Genomic DNA, 7,546 nt, shown 5'->3' with positions numbered 1-7,546 from the left:
CCAATGAGAGCCTGTCTCATACTGATTGTGCTTGAGTAAATGATTGCACAAATGCTTCTGCTGTCTCCCCAAGACAGCTCTTAGATACAAAGTACACTTAATGCGATATTTCATGTCTTAATATTGGATTCTGTGACACCTCCCATCTCCTTGTAAAATATTATAGACACTGACCTCAGAGACAATAAAATTTTTCTTGTCACCCCATCAGTAGTGCCAATGGATTATTATGTCCATTTATTTACATTCACTTTACATTTTCACGTGACTACAACTCACAAAGTTAAGGCTGGTATCTTTCTTCATTGTCAACAGAAATATACAACATAACACTCATTTTACATTTTTACCTCTGACCACATCTCACAAAATTATGACTGCTATAATTCTTTATTTTCAACAGTGTTATACATATTTTCACAAAATATGTCAATATTTTACCACTACATTGTATCATTTTGGGCATAATTGTGTGAAATCTGGTTTTGGAGAAAGGGATTCAGTTTTCTTAGTTCTCCTGACCCAACAGTTTATACTTGCTATTCGACACATTTTCTTACCGCTATTTCAACACCATTTACAATAAATATATATGCAATACAAGATTATTAATACACATAAAATAGTGGATCCTGAGTATCCCCTGTGGAATCCTTCCCCATAGACCATAGGCTTCATTTGTTGATAATTTCGTCTTGCAGTTCATCAGTTATATGCCCAGCAACTTTAAGAGTTGGCCAACTGGAGAACTATTTCGTAAAGGTAGTATTACAGGTATTCCTGAGAGTTTCAGCTTCTCATCTTCCATAATACAACAGTCTATTTACATCGTAGGCCTATTTGAGTTTGGACTCAGTTCCAGAGCTTGCAGAAAAATGTTAATGAATTAAGGATGAGTCCACCTTTTTGTAAGTACACAAATTATTGTTTTAATTCATCACCCACACGTGGTTCACCACAGTTGTAGCATCCTCAGTGGGTATCTTATTATTTTCCTGAAAATACATACATACAAGTTCTTTTTAGGTTATGGAATATGATGCATCACATTATGCTGTCATTTAAATCATATGTGCACTTTAGATTTTATTTTACACTGAGTGTGTCATATGCCTGCACAGCAAAATAAGCCACAAGTCTAAATCAGAACACAAGACATCTGCATACATGAGGCATGTTAGAAAACCGTCTGCATTAATTTTATCGTCCAATCCTTAATTTGTATATTTTGCTGAAATTAATGGCATATGTTCGTTTCTGTCCTTACCGTTGTCGTGTTTTCCAAGTTCTTAGCTGACAAGTTTGTTTTATATATCAAACGCGATTTCGTGTAATTGATCTGGACCTGTGGACACCGAGAACGATTTTGTGAAGCTTTGGTTTGTATATTCATGGACTCTGTTTTGCATTTTGATAGTATTTACTCACGTTTTCTCCCGTTCGTTTGCAAATACTACGTCCTCTTACTTCGCAGTAGCTTGGACACACCCATTTCCCTGCACAGTGCACAAAGTTACGTCTCTGATGCGCTTCCGACTGTCTTATCTCGTTTCATTAATGTATTGTTTCTCTTTGACGCCGCGAACTTTGAAATGTCATCCTTCAGTACACGCAGCTCGTCTCACAGACCCTTGCAGTTCCTATCTTTCTGAATTTGCATTTAGTTGTATATTATGGAGGAAAGCGTTATTAAATGAAGTAATGTAATTAAAAATCAGTTCAGTAAATATATTTAAAGGATAAATTTAATATTTCGGTCAAAAATATTTATACAAATGGAGATACATAAAATTTAGCTGTTATCAAAATAATGGATGTAATCAGTCAGATATTTTGTCGATACAGTCTTGGCACACAGTAACAGAATGTTCAAGGCAAATGTATTCCTTGCAGTTCTTACAAATATATCTTGTTTTTCTGTTTTTGCTTCTGCAGTCCACACACCGTCCTCGTGAAGTCGCAGTTGATTCCACTTCACAAATTTTCGCACTGCAAAGCTCTCCAGTTCTTTCAGTTATCTTCCTTGGCAATGTTTATGGCATTACTCTTCGCTGAAGATGATCATGCAGAAGCGCAAATAAAGCTGCCTCAAAAACTCTATTCTTCTCAGTTGTTCTTTCTGATTTGAGTAGAAAATAATAGCAGCATTTATCGCAGCTGTGTGTTCATGATGCGATAAAAAACAACCATTGGACATTTTCTTGTGTTTCTAGGTACAGTGTATGTTGCACTCATTCCGTCTACAACGTCAACTCCACCCTTAGTAAGTTTAGAAAGTGATAATTTCTGGTTTTTTATCACTCCCTGTATTTTCGTCAATATTTCCATTGTGGTGCATCGTTGACAGTAGTAGTGCCACTTGTGGATTGGCAGGAGAGCCAACCCAGGAAAACTAGAGGAAGCCGAAAGGCACGCGTTTTAGCTCACGCAGGCTGGCGTTAGGTCTGGAACAGGACAAGGAATTTAGACTTTAGAACGGACGTAGCTGGTGGAATACTTAACTTTAATCCATTAATGGTGAACGTCGGTCTGCCGTTACATAATTCACAATATTAATAGCAACTGATAATGGCGCCTTGCTAGGTCATAGCAAATGACGTAGCTGAAGGCTATGCTAACTATCGTCTCGGCAAACGAGAGCGTATTTTGTCAGTGAACCGTCGCTAGCGAAGTCGACTGTACAACTGGACGAGTGCTAGGAAGTCTCTCTAGACCTGCTGTGTGGCGGCGCTCGGTCTGCAATCAGTGATAGTGGCGACACGCGGGTCCAACGTATACTAACGGACCGCGGCCGATTTAAAGGCTACCACCTAGCAAGTGTGGTGTCTGGCGGTGACACCACACCACTCTATTTCGTTTCGGCACATAAGAGACTAACGTGCAATTTTTCTGAAACCCAAACATAGATGACTTTACTTGTCAGATTTTAGTGTTAATAAATCCCCTTGGGACTTATCTCTTGTTCTTCCTCAGGGTACCAAAAATGGTCGTCTTCTTCGTAATCAATGTGTTTGCAAGCTCGTAACTTGTAAAATAAATCTCGCAAGTTATGTTGCGGCCTGTATTCAGGATAGGTTGGCAAAGTCTCTGAACAAGTTCAACTAGTCTGTTGTCCTGTCTGTAAGGACCTTCATGCTGTTGCGCAACATATACCTCCATGTTGAATGTGTAAAACATTCTGGCATCCACTACCGCAAAAATCTTTACTCCATACTGGTTTTTGCTTATTTGGCATGTAATGTCGGAATCTGCATCTTCCATGGAATGCTTCTAGTTTTTCATCAGCTGTCACGGAAAAGAGCGGCTTGACGTGATCGACAGGCATACTAGAGACACTGCCCAACACATCTGTGCAAAGCTTCATCGGATTTTCACTGTTTCGCGACGTATCGTACCTTACTTTCTGAGTAGCCCTCCTATACTGGATAGACAAAACGACGTTAACATTTTCATGGCCAGAACGTTCAACGTTAATCACACATGGGGAAGATTGGTTTGATGCAGCTCTCCACGCGTTCTGTGCGAGCCTCTTCAGCTCTACATAACTACTGCAACCCACACCCAGTTTAACCTGCATAACAGTTTTCAAGCCTTGGTCTCCCTCTACAGTTCTTAATCCCCACACTTGCCTCTGTTGCTAATCTGAGAATTATTGATGCCACAGGATGTTTCGTATCAATCCATCCCTTCTTTTAGTGAACCTGTGATACAGATTTCTGTTTTCCCCAACTCGCGTCAGTATGTCCTTATCAGTTATCATATCTAACCATCTAATCGTTACAATTCTTCTGTAGCGCTTCACTGCAAAACTTTTACACTCTTCTTTTGTGAACTGTTTTTTGTCAATGTTTCACTTTAGTACAAAGCTACCCTCCACGCACAGTCCTTCAGAAAGGACTTATTAACATTTACATTTATATTCAATATTAACATATGCTCTTTTCCAGAATTGATTTTCTTTCTCTAGCCAGTCTACATTTTATATCCTCTCTAGTTTGGTTGGACATCGTTTTATAGTTTTGTAATCATCCATACATGTTTCAGCACTGTGTGCTATTTTCAGTGGAGTTCTTCTAGTTTTCTTCTGAAAAATTATTCTATGTTATCCTCTTGTGTAGCTTATATGAACTGCTGTCTCAAAAATATTTACATATACTAAGGACGATTACTGGGTGTCAAATATTTTAGATTTGTCTACATGTAGCATATAGTGAAAACACGTTACACAGAGTTGAGACATTATATGTTGTTCACTCAGGATATGTTTAAAATTTAAAATATGACACCACAGCCAAAGATCCAACGGATAGTAGTTTGTATCCCTTGTTTGTTTAGTAGTTAATCTGTTCACTTAATTTTTACATCTTCCTATAGCGCGACATTTTGAATGCTACAAATTTCTTGTCCTGCAGCTGCACTGAGATTTTCACTCTGCAGCGGAGTGTGTGCTGATATGAAACTTCCTGGCAGATTAAACCGCAGAGTGTAAAATCTCATTCTGGAAGAAGAAGATACTTGATACGTCGTGCATGGTTGCAGCAAATGATCATCATGAATCAGTAATATCATGTCAGCGCCCTTTTACTTGAATTTCCAGCTAGCACCATGCTACCAACATACTTTTCAGTGTCCTAAAATATTATGGAGTAATATGTAACCATATAAGGGAAATGGAAATGAACATCTGGTGTAGAATTAGTCTAATCTTATCCTCGCAGTTCCTACAGGAACGATACGTGTGGGGTTGTAGTACATTCGTAGTATCATCATTTAAAGCCGGTTGTGGAAATGTGTCTGTCTTCATGTCTATGCCGGTTCAGTTTATTCAGCAACTTCGTAGTGCTCTACTGTGGGTGAAAAGCCAGTGACCATTCGTGCTGCACTTCTTTGTATACTTTCAATATCCCCTGTTGGTTCTATTTGGTACGTGTCCCACACACTTGAGCATTATTCTGGGATGGGTCACATGAATGATTTGTAAGCAATCTCCTTTGTGCACCGATTGCACTTTCCTAGGTTTCTGCCTCCCGCTTTACCTACGATTGAGGCTATATGATCGTAACATTTTACATCACTACAAATTGATACCTGCAAATATTTGCATGAGTTCACCGATTCCAGCTGCAGCTTGTTGCAGTTGTAGGATACTATGTTTATTCGTTCTGTGGAGTGCGCAGTTGTATGTTTCTGAACACTTAAAGCGAGTTACCAATCTTAGTACCACTGTGAAAACTTATCAATATCTGACTGAATACTTGTGCAGCTCTTCTCATATTACATTTCATTGTAGAAAATTTCATCGTTTGCGTGAAGACTGAGGTTACTATTAATATCGTGTGCAAGGTTAATGTAGAACATGGACAGCAGGGGACACAATACACTGTCCTGGAGCACACACGAAGTTACTTTTACTCTGCATCTCTGATAACATGCTTCGTCCTCCCTACCAAAAATGCTCACCCCAGTCTGAAATTCCATTCGATACCTCTTACGACGGTGCTTTCGATAAGTAAGCGTAGGTGTGGTACAGAGTCAAATGATTTTCGGAAGTCAAGATATACTGCGTCTACCAGACTGCCTCAGTCCATGGCTTTCAGCTTGACATGTAAATGGAGGGTTGGTTGCTGAGACATGTGGGCTCCTATTGAACTTATTTCCAGACGTTAGTCGTTATCTTTGACAGACCCATGCTGGGGTGGAGTAGAGGGCGCGGAGAGTGGAAGAGGGTGCATACGGGCAGTGATCAGACCAGTGAGAGGCAGTCGTGGAATGACGGTTCAGCCAGGCACCAGGAAGTCAGCACCAGCACCGAGTGCAAACGCGGCGAGCCGGGACCACTTCTTGTGACGTGACTATGGGAGCGGGTTTCAGGCGCCTGGCCACCCGGGATGGTATACCAGCTCACCTGCACGGTTCTGGGATGTACTGTGTGGCCCTCGTCAGTGGAACGCCTTGCTCTGGATTTCATGCACTTTGATGAAATTAAACTGAGGTGAACACATGTAGATTTGAACAACAGGATACTGAAAAAGGGAAATACAGTTAAATATTTTAACCTACAGTTTATAAAAATTCCAAAGCTTTAAAATGTTTTTGTTGTATGTCCCTTCTCTCTCTCCTTCTCTGCTGTTGGTGCCCATGGCAGAGTCCCATCCATGAAGCAGCCAAGACTCTAGGCACTTTGAAGGATGAAAACGGTCAGTGGCGCGCCATTCAACTTAAGAAAAAGTAGCGAAGAAACAATTTTGTTAACAGAGAGGCTCTACCAGTAGCAAATGATCAAATTCATTTGGGAAAACGTTCTTTCATATTCACTATGTGGCAATGGAATTGTATTGATGCTAGTTTTCAAATTTTTGCGTTTGTTTTCTTTTCGCAATTTCCTGTATTAACTAAAATGATCAGTTTTGACCCTAAGTAAGTCAGTTTATAGAATAGTTTCTGGGTCCCCATTCCAATTGTTGAGCAGTTTTGCAGTACATGATACAATAAAAGTACTAAGAAAGTGGAACTTTCATTTTTTAATTAGTGTATGATATAACAAGTAACTGGCTACCACTGTACAAACTGTGACAGAACTGGAGGCCACACGTTTCATTTGAGCCACACACACTGAAGCATGAAAGAAAATAGTGAACGCATGCATATTCAAAACAAAGATATGTTAACAGGTAGAATACGGCGCTGCGGTCAGCAACGTCTATATATGACAACAAGTGTCTGGCGCGATTGTTAGATCGGTTTTGCTGCTACAATGGCAGGTTATCACGATTTAAATGAATTTCAACGTTGCATTATAGTCAGCACACAAGCGATGGGACACAGCATCTCCGAGGTAGCGATGAAGAGGGGATTTTCCCCTACAACCATCTCACTAGTGTACTTTGAATATCAAGGAATCCGGTAAAACATCAAATCTCCGACATTGTTGGGGCCGGAAAATGATCTTGCAAGAACGGAACCAACGATGACTGAAGAGAATCCTTCAACGTGACAGAAGTGCAGCCCTTCCCCAGACTGCTGCAATTTAAAAGCTGGGCTATCAACAAGTGTCAGCATGGGAACCATTCAATGAAACATCATCGAAATGGGCTTTCAGAGCCGCTGGCCCACTCGTGTGCCCTTGATGACTGCACGACACAAAGCTTTACGCTTCACCTGGGACTGTCATCACCAACATTGGACTGTTGATCACTGGAAACATGTTGCCAGGTAGGACGAGTCCCGTTACAAATTGTATCGAGCGGATGGACGCGTACGGGTGTGGAGACAAACTCATGAGTCCATGGACCCTGCATGCAGCAGGGGACTTTCAGGCTCTGTAACAGTGTGGGACGCGTGCAGTTGGAGTGATATGGGATCCCTGATACTTCTAGGTACGAGTCTGACAGGTGACGCTTACGTAAGCATCCTGTCTGATTACCTGCATCCAATTATGTCACTTGTGCGTTCCGACGAACTTGGTATTTCCAGCAGGACAGTGCGACACCCCACATATCCAGAATTCCTACAGATTGGCTCCAGGAACACTGTTCTGAGTGTCAAC

At 40.8% G+C, this 7,546-nt stretch overlaps 1 long non-coding RNA gene across 1 annotated transcript; it reads right to left on the bottom strand.

The window, feature by feature from the left end:
* Window positions 1-222: 222 nt before the first annotated feature.
* LOC124805253 lies at window positions 223-1,529 on the bottom strand. Its single transcript, XR_007017420.1, has 3 exons — window positions 1,429-1,529; window positions 1,268-1,345; window positions 223-995 (listed from the first exon to the last, which is right to left on the bottom strand). It is a non-coding gene; the product is annotated as an uncharacterized LOC124805253 (long non-coding RNA).
* Window positions 1,530-7,546: the final 6,017 nt, after the last annotated feature.

This window comes from Schistocerca piceifrons, chromosome 7 (assembly GCF_021461385.2).
Source record: "Schistocerca piceifrons isolate TAMUIC-IGC-003096 chromosome 7, iqSchPice1.1, whole genome shotgun sequence".
Taxonomy (NCBI): Eukaryota; Metazoa; Arthropoda; class Insecta; order Orthoptera; family Acrididae; genus Schistocerca; species Schistocerca piceifrons.
This window is presented reverse-complemented; position numbering and strand designations above follow the sequence as displayed.